This window comes from Enoplosus armatus, chromosome 7 (genome assembly GCF_043641665.1).
Source record: "Enoplosus armatus isolate fEnoArm2 chromosome 7, fEnoArm2.hap1, whole genome shotgun sequence".
Classification (NCBI taxonomy): domain Eukaryota; kingdom Metazoa; phylum Chordata; class Actinopteri; order Centrarchiformes; family Enoplosidae; genus Enoplosus; species Enoplosus armatus.
Window position 1 is genome coordinate 14561882 of NC_092186.1, and position 18489 is coordinate 14580370.

Below are 18489 nucleotides of genomic sequence, written 5' to 3' on the forward strand. Positions count from 1 at the left end.
TGACTGAAAACAACTTATGCTTACTTCACTGATTATGGTGTGATCAGACATGCAGCATTTCACTTCTATAACATCGTTGGACCAATGATGGACAGTAAAAAACCCATCAAAATCAATGCAGCAGAATGAATTCAGAATTGTATTACACGCATTCTTCTTCACTCACTCACTTGAGGTAATTCCTCAAGACCTGTAAACAGACTTTGATGTGTAAAATTAGTGGAGTTCCCTTTTAAAGTTTGCAGCATGTTTCTGTTCAATGTAATCCAAAGTTCTTTAGTCATTTAATGCTGCATTTAGTCATTCTTTTACCTCTTGGGGGCAGAATAAGTCCACAACAAGCTGAGAGACACAGTCCTGACATGTAAGCCCAGGGGTGGACCAACATTTTGCACAGAGAGCCAACAGTCTGCAGGTTTTCATTGCAACCATAGTTTCCACCAACTCATTAGCACTCTTTTAAGTAGGGGAAGATCTAATGCTGAGGGTACCAGTTGCAGACTGTTGGTTCTTGTGAAGTTGTTATGGTTTACATACAAGCAAACAATTGCCTGCTTATACATCCACTGCACCACCAACCCTTTCACATTACACACAGCCACTTGATTCATTGTTGATATGAAAAAATATTGATTGGTGGAGTGTTAAACACTTATGGAAACCACCTCCCTTCCTGTTGTGGGTCTTTGACGTCAACTTACATTGTGTGTTGTGGTCAAACAACTACAAATAACAGAACTCTGTGATGCAACGATGATGGAAACAGTTAAAACTGGTTGTGTAAAAAATCTGATGGCAATTATGTACAATTTGTTGGAGAAATGGCTTGATGGTGGAACTAGACCCAAAGAGCCTGAGAGAAGAAAAATATTAATTCAAAATCTCATGGCTGTGAGTTTAGTGGTCACAACATCAGAGTTTTTTATTGTGGTGACACCATCTGGCCAATTGGTGCAATTTATGAAGCAATCTATATCAAACAAATGTGTTTGCTTGACTTGCATACTGACTTGCATGGTGTCGAGCAGTCAACATCTGGTGGCCACAAAGCAGTATCGCAGTCATTTTCCTGTCAAGAATAAAACATGCAGCATCACTGTGAGACTGCTGGATGATGCTCACTGAAATCATTAAATGATGTTTGCCTTTTTAGAATTGTACTTGTACATGGATGACAGTCAGAACTTGTAACAGATTGGAACAAATCACAGATTACAATTTTTTGTCAATTGAATTGTAAATCCCAATTTCACCTCTGTATTTTAAACTGTTGGTTTTGCATTTAACACACTGAATTCCATTATAACAAGTCACTCCATGATTGCATTTTGATGAAGGTCCTCTACACTTTTAAAAACACATCTATGCAGTGAGCTAAACATTTCCAAGACAGGCTGAAGGCAGTGGTTGGTGTTTGAACTTTCCACTGGAAGCAATTAGATGGCACTAACCATACCATGAAATTTTTTTTACAGATAAATTAGTACAGTAATTAAGAAACTGGATTTACATAAGTATACACTATCTGACAAAGTAGGTCCATTGTCTCTCATGCCAGGAAGAAACAAAATATCACTGGTGAAAAATCAACATTAAGTCCCCATAGAGCGTACAAAATACTAATTAATGTAGTAAAAATGCACATAGAGTCCAAAAGAGTAAAATACATAGGCCATATAGTTGGCCAAGCACTAATGTAACGGTCACTGTAGTTGTAGTAGCAACACATTAGCCTCAGACAACTAGTGTTAGTGGCAGTAAAATGATCACAGAAAAACTAAATGAATATGTCACAAATCAACAATCATAAAACAGCTATAATTAAAAAAAAACCTACATATAATGCTGCAATTAGGGCTTAAGATAAGATAAAAGATAACCTGCTTGGTCACAGATTTGACACAATGGTGGATGTAACAATGTCCGTTTAATTGCAATAGAACCCTACCTGTGGTTGTTGCTATAGCAACAGAATGTTCAACTGAAACTAACTGCTGGTGAGATGAGATTCTTCACCTTAAATAATAAAAACACATGACTGTGTGCATCACCTGAGTTGGTAACGTTAGTGTAGAACTCTGACGCCAAAGCCTTTGTGCCGCCGTGTAGTACCACCGCCGTAATCCTGCAGAGGGCGCTGTTCTTTAATAAATGTCCCTGAGCAACAGGGTGCCTTCATTGTATAGAATCTGGCTTGTGCCTTTTTCCTCAACTTTTTTTTCACCGCTCAGACTGCTGCTGTTATTTAGGCAAGAGAAAGGAAGTAGCGACAGGCTAGCTGGTTAGCCGGTCTGAAACCACACAGTCTGTCAGGAAAGGCTGGACTTTTGAGCCTATTTTATTTCAGAGACTGCTCTTCTTTATTTAACAAAACGTTAAGCGTGTAAGAGGGCTACGGTTATTTGTCGGTGCGTTGTATTTTTTCTCCACCCCGGATTCAAACCTTCAAACTGACTCAACTGGGAGCTTTGTCTGTCTGGGACTCCTCCGTTGTTAGCCTGGCTGGTAACGCACAAGTCAGTCTTGGTTTAATCAAAGGAGAAAGCAAACCACAAACCGAAAAGCTGCGACTGGGTTATCATTTATTTTCTCACCAGTTGGTCGAGTTACGAGGAATGCAATTAAGGATTACACCCAGACAATGAGAAAAACAGCCGGGAAAGGTACGTTAAATAACGTTACTGTTTGCTTGTACACTTCGCTTTATACGACCGTGTTCTTTAAAGCAAAAGCTTAAATGGGAAAGTGATGAGTTAATCGAAATATTTTGATTTATTATAGTCGAGGAATATGTGTTTAATTTGTATGGCTGCCAGGCACTGCATTGACAGAGCTGTTATAGGAAGTTATTGTGAAGTAGCTCAGTGAATATCCCCGCCTCGTAACGTTAACCCTTTTAACCGTTCTCCACTGAAGGTAGTTTTTAACGTCCCGTTTCAATACAAAATGGAGCTAGCTTACTTGCTAACTTTCACAGCCCTCCTGGCTGACTGTAATGATAATAGTTGATAACAGCTTGTCGCCTGTTTGGTCAGTGCCACAGTAGTGTGTGAATGAGCTGAGAATGCAGGCTGACTTGTTGCAGTGCAATGTCCCCAGGCCTGGTTGATAATGTGACTAACCTACATGTCAGTGGGTTGTTGTTTTGTTGGAGTCAACATGGCTCACTTGGATTTCAGAAAAAGCTCCAGTGTTGAGGTTTTCGTTTGCAGACTCTTGAGTGAGTCTTTTGACATAAATCCAACCAGAATAGTCTAGAAGGGGGCAACTACAATTTATCCAAATCACCCGTGTATCCTAACTGTTATTATGTGCCCTCCATGGGGCACAGTTTACACAGACTACAGCCATGATTGCCAGTGATAGGTGTAGTCGTATAATACAACAATATTGAAGGTACATATCTATTTAGAGCTGGGAGATATATTGATACAATATTGTTATTGTGATATGGGATAAGTGTGTGTATATATCTATATCTATATCTATATATATATAGATATAGATATATACAACTTCATTGCAGCTAACAACTTTCTAAATTTAATTGAATGTATGGCTGAGTAATATCAGCAGTTACTTACTTTTCCTATCATTGCACACTAATATTAATATCACCCACCCCTGGTTTACATTTGTAATCATGTGAAACTACAGTCACCTTATCAATTTAGAGCTCAACAATTAGGACCGGAGATATTGTTGAAATCATGATATTGATATGGATGTTTTCCAATGTTGATTAATATTACGTCATGGCACATTTATTCTGAAACAAATATAAAATAATCACACTGGTGTGATCATTCTCTAGCTGGTTCTTCCATACAGTAGCACATTGGCCAAACCCTAACAAAATCTTCCACACAAGCTACAGGTCCAAGCACTCGCTACGTGACTAACGTCTGGGTGGTGGAAAAAAGTAATCATACATAGGAACACTAAAATTAGGTACATATGCACTTCACTTGGATGTTCCTCTCCCTCTCTGTTTCCCTCTTTCCATTTCTCTGATTTACTTTGTTCTGAACACTTGTGCTCTTCCAGTGGCCTAACTAGCATGTCATTTCCTCATGGTGAAATAATGTATTTAGACTTCCCTCTGTCACAGGAGCAGCTTAACAAGCCACATGTTGGCCCAGGCCTTCATGAAATAATGTGTCAGACGAGAGTGGAAAATTATAAATATTTACCTGTTGGAGGGTTTGGTCATGTACAGCAAATATACTTTGACCCTGCAAAACAAGTAGGTGGGGGATCAACCTGTAGTGGGTGGAATTAACCTATCCTATTTCACTTTATTTTAAGTTCAGTTTGAGTGTAGTTTTCTGAGCAAATGACTGTGTTAAACTATAAGTATTTATTTTATTTATTATTATTATTATATGCTTTTAGTTTAATTTCTCTTCTGATTATAATCGATAAGAACATTGACATTGTCATTTCTTTACCACAAATGGATAAATAATTATACAAATAACCACAACAAAACAGTCATCAGATGTTTTTGGATTCAAAAAAAGTACACCACAGTTTATCGTTGAACTACAAAGCTTCTGCATGGGATATAAATGCAAGTGACATCTCATTAAAAAGACATCTCATTAAAGAGTGCAACCAGACAGCCTTTAAATGAAGTCTTCAAGACCAAAGTCTGGAAGTGACATTGAACAGACTGTATATTTTATTTGTAGATTTAATTTATACAACATATTTGACCTTGCATGTCTATTATTTATACTGAAATTTTCATAGTCAATAATAGAGCTCTTGCGTATAACCTTTATGAGCATCATGGAATCATTCTGTTGAAACACTGTATGTAACGTAATCAATGACAGTAAAGATCATTTGACTAAAAAATTGACCACCTTCTACAGGAGGTGTGTGAATGTGTGGTGGGTGTGTGTGAAGCACCACTGGTGTTGTAGGGCCTGCCAACTACACTGTGCTGTGGATCAAGCGTCAGCATATTCAATCCAATCAAGGTCCCCATCTGTCAAATTCAAAATCTAATTAACATCCCAATCCCTTAGAGAAAGCTTAAGAGTCAAATCTCCATTTATTAAAATGCTTCCTGTCTCTCAATTTCAATTCTAGTAACTATTTAGAAATCTAAAAGGGAAGAGATGTGAATTTAGATATTATTCAGATATGAACACATAATGCTTTCTAAACATGTACGAATGGTATCTGAACTGGAGCTGTAATATAAAGCTAATTTTTTCCACTTAATAAACCTGTCCCAATATCTTCAAATTATTGCAAACCAATTTTATTCCATACCTCCTTACAGTGCTTCTAAAAACTCAGGCAATCCACAGAACAGCTCTCTGCCATCTTTGAAAGAAAAGGGCCATGTGGCCCCCCTGCTAATGGTGGGTACTCTGCAAACCCCACTGCAGAGCTGACAGTGGTTGAGGGCAAGAAGGGGGTGGGGGAAGGAAGACCAATTACATCTCCTGCTCAGCCTTGAGTTGTAATTGGTCTACACATCCTGGCGGATGCAATTGTGTGAAACTGCGGATGAAAAGATAATTGCCTCAATCATAGCTGTGCCAACATTTCTCAGAGGAGAGATTCAAGGGTTTCCTCAGACTCAGCTTTCATATTCAGCCTTTTATTAAATTTTTTTCAACCACTAAATCTTACCTTGTGTGTTATTAAATATTAATTTCCTCGCAGATAACACTATAAGTCAGTCTTATCTCAGCCAAGCTTTGTGTGTTTTAACAGTCTACAGAGCGGTTGGTTTTATCTGTAGAGGGAGTGTCCTGCTTATTGTCCTATGCCAGTGTTTTTAGTAAATGTAGGTCTGTAGCTGGTTTGGATCATCAACCTGAACCACATTAGGGGAACTTAAGCTGTTTCCTAATACGACGCTTATCAAGCAAGCTGCTCTTTGCTGTCACACCACAACCGCAGCCAGCAAGATAGTTTATAAAATGTACAATGTTTTTAAAGGCAACAATGATGAAGTGGTGGGCGAAGAATGGTGATGAAATTGCATTGGCTTATTTTTGCACAGATGTTGCGTTTTAGTAAAATGTAACTTCGTGGAGGTTTCAATAGATCTGTCAACGCGTCTGTCTAGTGTCTATCTTATCTCGTGTGTTTTCAGGGTCAAATGTGTTGGTGGTTTCTAGAATTAACCTACTTGGAAGCTATTTTGTTTCTCACAACTGTTTGATGAATCATGATCAGTGTGGGAAATAAGGTGAAATTGGTGGCTGTAGAAAAAGCTGTATGTCGTCTATGCCGACCACACTGGCATTTTAGTCTGGTTTCAGCCTACTGTTGATGTATATGTGTAAAACTTGCAGATTGTGCAAGGTTGGCTGACTTTCTCCTATTTCAAATGATTATGAAAACACAAAATATAGGTGCCTCATTGTGTTTTTGTCTGTTTGCCTAGTTTGTGTACTGTAACCCTGCTCATATCAGTTAAGTATTAGGCTGTTCTTGGGTTCCTCTTTTTATGTTTTGCCTCAGAATCTGACTAATTTAGGTCTCTGACAGAACGAGGACAGAAGAACAGGTCGAGCTATGGTTTGCTGTCGCAGCAGAGTTATTTCTAATGGGTCCCTTAGCAGCATGCGTCTTCTCTATGTGCAGCTGATGTACTGGGCCAAGGTGATGTAGGCTACCTGTGGAATGACGCAGACACCTGCAGTCCCATGGTTCTGCAGAACAGCCTCAGTAGGTTGGATAGACCAGATAGCTCAACTATCTTCATGTGCAACACACTTTGTATCACCGGATCAATGGTATATATTCTTATATAAGTGAATTGATCCAACAGATTATTGTTTAAAGTAATATTTTTTTGTGTGGACTAAAGGAGAAAGAAGCATAGTGGAATGAACACACATGACATGTTGAGAAGTGAGTGTTGACTAAGTGTCAATTTGTTTGCTACTACATGAGATATACTGAAGGGCGTATTGCCGAAGGGGCTGGCAAGAAGGTCAGACATGTAGAGGCTTGTGTTTCTATTACCTGTGTGCTCATCAGGAAGGTGTCTCTGTCAGTCTGTTTCTTACACTGCTGCTCAAGAACACTAGGACAGGCTGGGTTAGGTGTCATTCTGTCTTTTGTAAACCCGTTGGCTGGTTCAGCTGCTAGTATTATAACTTCAGGGGAGCAGAATCTTATGTCACTCAGCCGTTGAAAGAGCTTCATCTCCATATCTTCTCATCTCAGACGAAGACAGCTGATTTGAATAGGCTGTGATGGGTAAAACCTGGATGATTCCCATCAGTGTGACCTGTTCACTCAGTAAAGCAAGTTGGGTAGGTGTATGAAGACAGAGAAAGGGAGGAGTGGAAAGAAGGAGGTCAGAAAGGAGAAGTGGGACACCCATATGTATGCACATGTATGCATATCTATGCATATGTGTGTGTTTTTGTGTGCATACAGTGTGTCAGTGCTTAGTGCAATAATGTGACAGGAATGCTCCAGGGTCCGGCTTTCTGTGGCGAAAGACAGGAGAAAAAAATAGCCTTGCGTTTTGCAGAAGGCTGCTAACCGAACTGCAGTGTGGATTTGCAGTGACCTGTATTTTTGTACAGACTGGACCAGATGGAGAGTGTAAGCAAAAGAAAGTTAGTGAGTGAGCATGGCAGTTTGTGTGAGTGGAGAAGGGGAGGTAAAAGGGAGGGAGAGTGGTGAGGTTTTAAAGTCATCAATTCCTCAAACTCCTTGGTAACTTGGCCCTTTCAATGTGGCAAGTTGAATTTATGGGCTTTATAAATAGACCCAGCTGTAATGATAGGGTATAAGTGAGGAAAAGGCAGACCAACTGTTTAGGGATGGCCTACTTACAGTGCATTTATTTGTTGTGCCTTAGTCTTCACTCAGCCATCATTGCAGGGTCCAAACACATCAAGTCAAGATGATTGGGATCAAAGCTTGATTATGATTATACCGAATCTGTCTGTTTAGATTCTGATTATAAGCACAGATATAAGCCAAGCAAAGGTTTTAATCAAAATATACAACTCAAGAAGTTTCCACAGTGAAGTGAAAAATGGTCTGTCATCGTCATGGAAGACATATTTTAACCACTTTCAGGCAGCCTGAGCACTCTGATTTCATATGCCATTTAGGTTAAAATCTACATGTGACATCATTATTGTTATTCTTTTCTGTTTAGTAACCATCCATAATGTTTACATTACCTGGCTTTCATCACTTTCAAATGTATGGATGTAGAGTTAGAGATACCAATAATAACCCAGTTTTATCAGTTATGCTACACGTAGCTCAGCAGCCCTGCTTTTTTGACTCTTTAACTGTTCATGTTGAAGGGATAGTCATACTTTTATGACAGGAGGTGGTATGGTTTACTCTTTGTTAGTGATTTTGATGCATGGGCTTTAGCTCCGGCAGTGACTCCTGTGGTTGGAGATCTCCCAGTGAGAGCCTGTAACTTGTCAGCCAAAACTGAGCAGCAGCCACACAGGGCCACCAAACAAAAACATTACAGCTACAAAAACAGACAAAACAGTTCATCTGTCCACAATAGATTATGACATCTTTTGAGTCCACCGTTTGTTTCTCAACATACTGCTTTGTTTGTTGAAGTGTAGCATGTTCCACTCATCAGTGTCACTACTGGCCAACGCATGCAACCTTTTGCCAAAAAATTAAATCCAATCTGTGCTTGTATCTCAGATTTCAAGTTTTATATATCGAGTTGAAGCCTTTCTGTCACTCACTCCCTGCCCCCTCAGCTGCAGTGGTCACCCTCAGGAAGGAGACTGTTGTATGTGTGTGTGTGTGTGTGTGTGTGTGGATACTGATTGACTGACTAGTTGATGGCTGTGGTGAGTGCTGTAACCTCCCCCTCCATCCTCTCTGCGGTCACTGATCCTGTCCCTTGGCTCTGGATTATGGGCAGAGAGAGGGCACACCCCGAGGCTCCATTTGCTGTTACTGTGCACCGTTGTCCACCTCTGAGTGTGTCAAAATTGGATCATTAGCCATAGCTAATGAGGGCCAGGCAGATAAACTGTCTTGACTATATGTATCATTATTATTTACCTAAATGTCTAACTTAATGACATCAGTTTTTCCTACAGTTGTCAGAAACTGACAGAAACTAGCCATAACTATAGAAGAAGTTGACAGTAACAAGCCATAAGAGCATTTTCCTCCAACAAGTCAAAACAACCATCATCAGCCTTATCTCACCTGCTTTATCTTTCATTATAGTCAAAACCACAGAAGTCACACGATTGCCATGTATAACTGACTGTGAATTCCTGAATTTGTATAAGTAGTTTGGTTTGTTTTAGTACACATAAAGCATTACAGTATAGTTTTGTACATTCTGAACAACATGAGCTCCTGCTTATATGATGGCGATAAACATGCACATTGCGTGATGACTATGTAATTATCAGGGAAATCAAAGTTCAAGCTATATTTATCACTCTATTTGTATGTATTTATAAAAACAACCTGCATTTGCATCTCCCACACACATTGTGGAGATGGAAACAGAGGAGGAAAGATATTTAAGAATGAACTTGAACTCCTAAGATTCTATAAAGGGAATGAAACAGTACATAACCTAATACTAAGGCCATCAAAATCCTCTTTTAAAGGCGTAAGTATATTGGCACAAATTGGGTTGGGCTTTACATCTTGGTTTAAGAGTTATGGAGTCGAAGGAAATAGACTCTAACGTCATTCCTTACTCACTCCTTTTGAAATGAATTGAGGAAAAAATGAATAATCTCAGCCAGGCAAGGCGGTAGAGTTGACAAACCATTCCCATTATATGCCAGGGCAGAAGCAAACCAGTGTGTTACAGAGGACAGTGATGGAGGTGGCACAGTGTTGAACTAGAAAGTCCACATAGCACCACATGGAGCGCATGATGTTTATCATTGTAATTAGTTCTATGTGTGTAACTAAGTTAGTTTAAGTGTGAACATATCCATTGACATAACCTAGAAATTATTAGATTTGGATTACTATGTGGCTTGATCTTTGGAAAACAAAGCAATGTATGTGAACTACCGTACAGTAACATGTTAATACAAGGCATGTATTTTAAGACATTTTTAGCACTTTGTGTTCAGCATTAGGGTTGAACTCTGTTCCAGTCTCCTAACTACAGCTCAGTTTTACCACTGGATGCCTTAAGGGCTGTGGAGAGTGACAAGAGAAGAAGTGAAAGAGAAAAAGCAAAGCACAGAAGTGTCCGGACAAGGGAGGCACAGATGGGGGGAAAGAGATGGAAATAAAGAGACAAGCTGAGGGTAGAAGGAGAGAGAGATGGAGCAGGAACAGTAGACCTTGGCTGTGTTCTCTGCATTGGCTTCGCTCTGCTCTGTTCTGTTTGTTTTTGCTCTATTTTTACTGTGCAGTCTGACTCTGGTCACTGATGAATGACTCCATATGTAAATTACATTTCATCTGACAGAAATCCTTCAGGATGTCTGGCCCAGGTGGAAAGGCAGGGGGGGGGGGGGGGGGGGGGGACTTTCTGTCCAGTCCACTTCTGCTAAAACAATGTAGATGGATAGATTTAGAAAAAGGTCGCCCCAGGCCCGAATAATAGAACCACATTACCCTTTCTAAGATGCTTATCATCCACACGTTGGTTTGTGAATCTGCCAGGCCACCCAAACATCATCAGGACACACCACAGGGAAGATGTTTTCAATAGATTATACTAGCTGCACCACATATAATCTACTGTATGCTAGAATGTCTGAGATTATGCTTTTTTCCCCGTTTGTTACTCCCCTCCATGACACATCCTTCATTACAAGCTCTTTCTTTTTAACCCTCTTGCAGCTTTTTGACCCACTTTCAAGTTCAAACTGAGGTCAAGGCATGTATAAAATGTAAAATGAGTAATCTTACTAACATTGAGGTGTTTCCCAATTGGTAGAGCATGAATTTGGTACTGCTTTGAGCCACCCACACTAGCAGAAAGAGAAGAGGCTTTAGTGTGTGTTAGCTAGGTTAAATCTCAGTTTCTTCCTGCTACCTGTGATGCATGCTTACAAACGGAAGGGGTTTTGAGATCAAGATTTTGGCATTTTACCCTGTCTGAACTTTCTTTTCTAAGGAATAAAGAAAAGTGTTTGTGTGTGTGTGTGTGTGTGGCATGTATAACCAGGGGCAGGGGTAAGGGATTTTAAATGAGTACGAACTTGGTGCAGTGCAGTGACTATTCTGGTACTACAATGGAGTCATGTGTTTGGGAAGTGTTTTTAGAGCAGGGTAGCCCCCATGAGTGAGCGTGTACAATAATCCCGTCTGTCTGCCTCCTTCCCTTCGCTTCCTTTTCTCCTCTTCCTGATTTCTGCCTGCAGCTGCCCCACATCTCCAGACGACATAATGTATGTTTGTGCGTGTGGTTTGTCCCGCTGAACGGGAAGGAAGTGTTTCCGTAACTGGAGACCATCCTGAGCAGCCGCTGTTTACCTAATATCAAGTGCACCTGAATCAAATAAACACGTTGTGCAAATATTAGCATTTATTTAGATAAATGATCTTCTTGATGCTTCATGCTGAAACATTTTTAGAGTAATTGCATATACAGTATGGGGGGACAATAACATGAAGATCTGCTCAATGCGACCCAGCCTATTAATCATTCTTATGAGCTCAGGCAAAAATGAAAAATCAACCCTTGGCCACATGATAACAACTTCTTTGCAAATGTCAGCACTCCACCAATTAAATCCTTTCCAACTTTAAAAGCCAGTTCATCTCAACTAGTAACTAAAACTATATTTCGTTATTTTTGTTGGAAGTAGTACTTTTTACTCCTTCCAACACCTTACTATCTGTTGGAAAGGTTTAACCTGACAACAGGCTTCATTTTGCTAGAGCTGTAAATAACGCTGATTTTTTGTAAACGATTAAGTTAATCATTTGGCTTATAAAACAACAGGAAATTGTGAAGAAATCCCATTACAATCTCCCGAAACCCCAAGGTGATACCCCAAAGATATTTAATTTACTGCCACAGAACACTAATGACAACAGCAAATATTCCCATTTGAGAAAGTGGAACCAGTGGAGTTTTTGTATTTTTTCTTTAGAATGACATAAATGATTAATTGAATATCAAAAATCATTTCAGCTCTAAATTTGGGGGAAAAAAGTTCCCTAAGGTCATTCAGTTTCCTGACGAACTATCTGCACAGACTACTTTTTGCTGGCTATTACAGAAATTGTTGAAGATTATATTATTGCCACCAACATTGACAAAGGAGTTAGACCAACAGCTCTGACACATTCTGAATTGAAGAGTTTTACAAAAATAGAATTTATTGGAGGGTTACATTGTATTGTACTGGTGTTTATATTATTTTGACCACCTCCTGGATGTATAACACACCAGTGCCCTGCTACATGTCATCATTGTACTGTAGTTGTCCACCGCTGCTCAAAACTAGTCTATTAGTCCAACATGGCTGAGATGACTGGTCCGGAAAGCTCTCCGGAATCTCCTGTCACCACCAACCAGTGTGGAACCCCGAAACAGCCAATCAGACTCAGCAGAGCCTTCTGGGTTGCATTAAGTCAGACATACTATGGCCTCGCTGGTCTGGTGTATTTCATGTGGACGCTGCTGCTTTGGATCTAGAGTTTCAGCTCATCACACTGATTGAAAACATAAATGTATCTACACATCTTGGTTGCTATGCATCATCTCATACCAGTATTATCCTCTAGATGAAAGAACCTTGGGATGTCTGTGCAAGGCAGATGTTCAAGGCTGGGATATTATTTGGGAAGGATTTGCATTTATATTTGCATGTGAGCCTCACTGTGCTCTGTTGTTCCACTCTGCAACACGTTTTGAGTGGTTTGATTAAATACAAAGCATTTATAATATTTTGTGCTTCATTCAAGTCTGACAAATCCTTTCTACTCACTGGGGCTTGCTCTCAGGTCTGATTGACTGGACTAGTAGAGGGGCATTATGTGTAAAACAAAAACACTAGGACATGTTTTTTTTTTTTATAGCAAGCAGAGTTCCCTCAACACTGAGCTTCTCCTCCGCTCTCCTCTACTCAGTGTGGCTTGGCATGTGGACTGAGTTAAAGCAGCAGTGCCAAATGTTAGGCGCTGGGGAGCAGAAGGCGGTGACCAGTGGGGGTTGAAGGGAGGGTATTGAAGGGTAGCGCTGGGGGAGACAGTGGTATGACAAGGGGGGGGGGGGTTAGTTAAGGAAGCAGTTGAAAACGCAGCAGTACAGCTGAGGCAGCCGGGTAGCAAGACACAGGGGAGGGGTGTAAGGCTGTACCCAGGCCTCTTGGATTACTGACCTGCTGTGAAATGTACATAAAGTAAGAGTTCATAAAGCTGTGGCTAAAACTAATGTCAGATTGCCTCAAGCAACAGCAGAACAGTCCAACATGTGGAGCCCTGGGAGGAGTAATAGAGCCATGATTTCAGGTTGTTTTAAAGTAGGTTATCCAGTGTGTTTGCAGCCAGCCCCAGCTGTTGATGTTTACCCCTCTCGCTTGACTTGGAATGATCTGTGTGAGGGTCATACCTACCTCCGAGGGATGTCACATGAACAGCAGCCCGCTTCAGTTTGTCAATACATGACTCAGACACATGATATTGGGAGTGTCAGATCAATGGAGTGCACTCAGACGACCGTGTTATAATTGATCAGCATTGTCCATCACAGTGGTAAGTTACTGTGACAGAGAGTTGGCTAGCTTGAGTTCAGTTATGGCTTGACAAAAACATGCGACCATTGTGATGGGGGAGATATCAAATGGTGTTGTTTATCACTCTCAAAGACTTTTGGCAGTTTGGCTTAAATGTATCATCTGTGATGTCTTTCTCTGCGCTCCATACTACTTTTCTAGCAGCTAGCTTACTTGTGGCAGAGAAGAGGATTTTGACCATGAGCTTGGGCTCCATACTGAATGAGAAGGGCAATATCAACAAGTCAAAGACTGGATCCCTGCGGCTCCTCTCTCCTTTATCCTCTTCTTTAGACGGAGGCAGCAGATGCTGCTCAGCTCTGGTTTTATTGTTCATGGTCGGCCGGGCTGGGAACTGACTTAAAGACGGGGGGAGGAGATGAGCTTTTAGTGTCCTTTTTCTTCCTTTTCCTTCACTCGCCTAGTTCTCTCCTTATTTGCGTATGTCTTAGTGAGCCCAGTTGGTGTATGCTGGATGAGTTAATTCCCTGATTGAGGTTTTGGTCCCATTTTAAACAAAAGGCTGCATCTTTGAATCGACCACATGGCTCTAGTGGGAGGGCTCTGAACCATTCACAGCCATTCTGGGAGCATCTGCACTTCTTATAGAGCTTGATTTACCACCACTCAGCAGCAACAGGAGCAATCTCTCTCTCTCTCTCCCTCTCTGTGTCACACATTTCTTGAGTGCATTTATGAATCCCCGAGAGAACACACACACACACACACACACACACACACACACACACACACACACACACACAAGCCAAAAGCCATGGGGAGCACACGCAAACAGACACACACACAGAGTGAATCTGTACTTCCCTTGCTTCTGTCTCTCATTGTGCCCAGAGGACAATGCAGCCTGCTTTGGCAAAGAGCCAGCTCCTCTCATCTCCATTAGGTCATGCAGACAGAGTTGTAGTGGTGATGGATACTTCAGTGACCCTAGCTCCACTTTCCCTGGGGAGAGGAAAGGATCCTGGTCTACAGAGTTACAGCCAGCCACACAGACGAACCCTGGGAGGGATGTACTTGGACCTGGGGATTTTGAAATGTTTGAAATTCAGTGTAAAACAAAATGATTACATTTAACTTTAGCACAGATGTTCAATTGGTTAACCTGCTCAACCCCACAAAGCCTTCGGCGGGACCATCATTACAAGCACATGTTTTTGGAACATGCACAGTTTAAATCCACAGAGCTTTATTTAAATTCTAGTCAAGGTCTCAAGATTTCCAAAGATATCAGGATTATAAAAACGTTAGCGAATGGATTTGAACAGTTCATTAATTAAAAAGAAATGGCTTCAACAAAGCCTTGGAACAAGTTATATAGGACACAATATGATTGTGATATTGTCCAAAAGTGTGGAAAAAATGTATCTTATGTTGAAACTACCTGAGAAGGAGGAATATTGATTACAGCATTGAGGTGGTTAGTGTCTTTTCTGTCCGTCCATCATCTTGTCAGGCATGTCGTTTTTTTTGAGTGAAAATGTGATTTCCCTGACGCATCCCTTATTACTACATAGTCACATTCACTCGTCTCTACAATTACACCTAACTTGCTCGTCCTTTTTGAATCAGATCCAGAAATGTCTCATTTACAGCACTCATGATGGGGAATGTTAGCTTTGCATTTACTCATCAGGGCTGGGTCCTGCAGAACAAGGTTGAAGGGATTCCTGTTGCTTTTTTTTTCTATAGTTATATTTCCATGGTAATATTTTCAATTAAATTAAAAGTGTTGTTGATGTTGGAATAGCTCTTCCAAAGACTCTTCATAGCTCTGAGCTCTGAATGACCCCTCTTCATCCCCTTGCTTTTTTTTGCCTTATGTTGTAGTATGTTGTTTGTGTTACCCTATGACTTGGTAACACGAAATATTTTTTACAATACAGGGAGCCTCCTGACTCTGGCTCTATTGGCACAATTTATTCTTGATACCTTTGACATGTTTTTATTGAAAATATTTGCATTAATTGATCTGTGAAGGATTTCTCATTAATCGTTAGCATTAATCACAGGGTGGTTCAATCCCCCGGCTCCCCTTGTCTTGTCCTTGAGTAAGACGCTGTAGTAGTATATGTACTATTTATAATATATATATATATATTAAGATTGGATGGATTTAATCTGCTGATTATTTTCTCCAATAAATAATGAATCACTTGTTAGTTTTACAAGTAGGTAAATATATCATCATTATCATCATCATCTAATCATTTAAGGGTATTTGTTAAGTATTTTTTAAATACATTTTCAGGCCAAATAGAATAATTACATGTCAAGATCTAAAGATGGTGTACTTCACTATTTGTGGAAATCAATCACTCAAACTTCTAGTTTGCTTTACAGTTTTTGAAAAGATCATAATGTCTGACCCTTAAGTTCAAATACAAGTCTTCTGGGTCCCCTAACTGCTGTCATTGTCAGTTACGTCCATGATAGGAGCTGCTCATAGCCCTGACTCATGGGATTTATAGGATGTCCTCCTGTGACGCTGAAGAGGAATGTTGGGAGTCACCATATCTTTGGTCTTCCTTGAGCTTCCTTTTCGTTCACCTTTTTGTGTATGTGTGAGTGTGAGGCATACAGCCAGGGAGAGACGGGAGGAGTGAGAACGAGAGTTAACATGGAGAAATACAGTCTTAATACAGTATTCCAGCGGAAGTTCATCGACCCTCTATGTGTCACTGGGTTATTCACTTCCTGCCACATCATAGAGTCAGCTGGTGGTGTCTCAGCACTGACTGGCTGCTCTGTTTATACAGTCTCAGTCTCTCTCTCTCTCTCTCTCTCTATTTAATTATTTATATATATATATATATATATATATATATATATATATTATATATATATATATACGTGTGTGTGTGTGTGTGTGCATATACACACACACACACACACACACACACACCCTCACACATCTCTAAGTGACATCATAAACACTACAACAAACGGGCCATATAAAGGCAAAATATTTCTCTTTTCTCTCTCTCCACTAATTGGCACTCAAGACTTACTACTGCTCCTCCTCTTCTTTCTTCTTTGAGTAGAGCTTTTCACGGTTTCTTTGAAGGTGGGTGAAGAAGACAGCAGGAGTAGGAGTTGGGGGAAAGTGACTAAGACCCGGTTGGCTTATTTCACTTCTGCCATTGACAGTCAAACGACTCCCGCTCTTTCTGCCAACTTCAGTTGTAATGAAGTTGGAAGAGTGCTTGTTTTATGCAGCAGTTTGTTTTTCCCTTTCCATTTTGGCAGAGTAGATTATTTACAGTTCCTCATTCTTCATGTGTGCATGCATGCAACACACTTTTGTTCAGTGATTTTGTACAGCCTTTCTCTTTTAAAATTGTGCTTGTCACAATTATAGCATATAAAACAGACCATAACTTTCAGTGTTAACAGCACAGCTCAGTGAAATATTTACCCCCAGTTGACTGTCTCTAATGGTTCCCCTGTGACAGAGGATTGAAAATCAGTGCAGCAGTCCAGACATGAACATGTGTACTCTAAGAAAATTAAATTTAATAAGAGCTTAATCTGTAAATTTAATAAAAAAAACAAAAAAAACAACTAAAAAGTCTTATTTTTCATTAAGTGGTGTTACTGGCTGTTAAATTGATTGTAAGTAACATTTCTTTGTGTAGGCCAATCTTTATTTATCTTCTTATCTTGATGTAATATACAGTGGAATTCATTTACTGCAAGCCTGTTCTCCTTGACTGTATAATGAGGGGTTAGGTGGGATGAGGTTAGTGAGTCCATTGGGGACGAATGGTACCGCCTTTGAAAAAGAAAAAAAAAAAGTCTGGTTTAAGGAGCTTGTTAGTTGTTAATGCCTCGTCCTGCCCACCGTAAGCAGTTAAAGAGCCCCTCTCTACTCTCAGCTGTAGTCCTGTGCTCTAGCATCTTCCCATCAACCCTCAGTAAGCAGCTAAAGTGCCAGGCTAAGCCCACGCAAAGCAGACAACCCCAGGTCTTATCTAAGGAATGCTGGGCATCCTTGCAGAGGATCTCCTCCACAGGGAGGAAGCTGTTTTATCTCAAAGCCTCTGTCTCCTTTGATTGTCCCCAGGGACCTCTCTCTTTTCTGTCTCACTTTTAGATGTTTTCCTTTCTCTCTCTCTTTGCTCAATTTTCTCTCTGTCACTACCTCTTTTTTTTTTTTTTTTCTTTGAAGGATTTTTTTTCTCTGCACAAACTGAGATTAAATGGTTTACGTCTTACACACAGATACTGCCGCTCTATGTTTGCTCTTTTGAAACTAGTTGAGAGAGCAGCTCAGGAGTTAAAGTGACAGATTTAAACCAGACAGAGCCCATGATGGAGGATAATGATGATGCTGTCTTTTGTGGTCTCTGTAGTTTTGCATGCCTTGGCATTTTACAGGCTTGCATGTTTTTGGGACTGTGGTCAGCGAGCCTGGCAAAGGCACAAGCTCATGAGTCTCATGTTGCTCTATTTTTCCTTTAATTCTCCACTGTGACCTAAATGATTCCAGAGTTGGCTCTGGTAAGATATCTTTGTCGTTGCAGTTTTTTACATTATCGTATGTAGTAATCTTTGTTAAACAACAGATTCCTATTATTGCTTTTTATTATTATGTACAAAGAGAAACGTAAACAGATAATGTTCATGCTTCATAGAGGCAAAAACAAAATGGTATCTGAAACTTGAACAATGCAAAAGGATCAATTTAAGTAACTCCAGATATATTGGTTAAATATACCCAACCAGTTACTAGCGGCACAGTGGGGTTTGGTTTGGTTTGGTTTGGTATCTC

The 18489-nt window shown here is 40.2% G+C and overlaps 1 protein-coding gene across 1 annotated transcript in view; it reads left to right on the forward strand.

The window, feature by feature from the left end:
• Positions 1-2538: 2538 nt before the first annotated feature.
• Positions 2539-18489, forward strand: part of LOC139287258 (myosin IXB) — a 57969-nt gene continuing 42018 nt past the window's right edge. The window contains exon 1 of the mRNA XM_070908224.1: positions 2539-2663. The gene's annotated coding sequence lies outside the window, so the exon portion shown is untranslated. The remainder of the gene's footprint in view (positions 2664-18489) is intronic.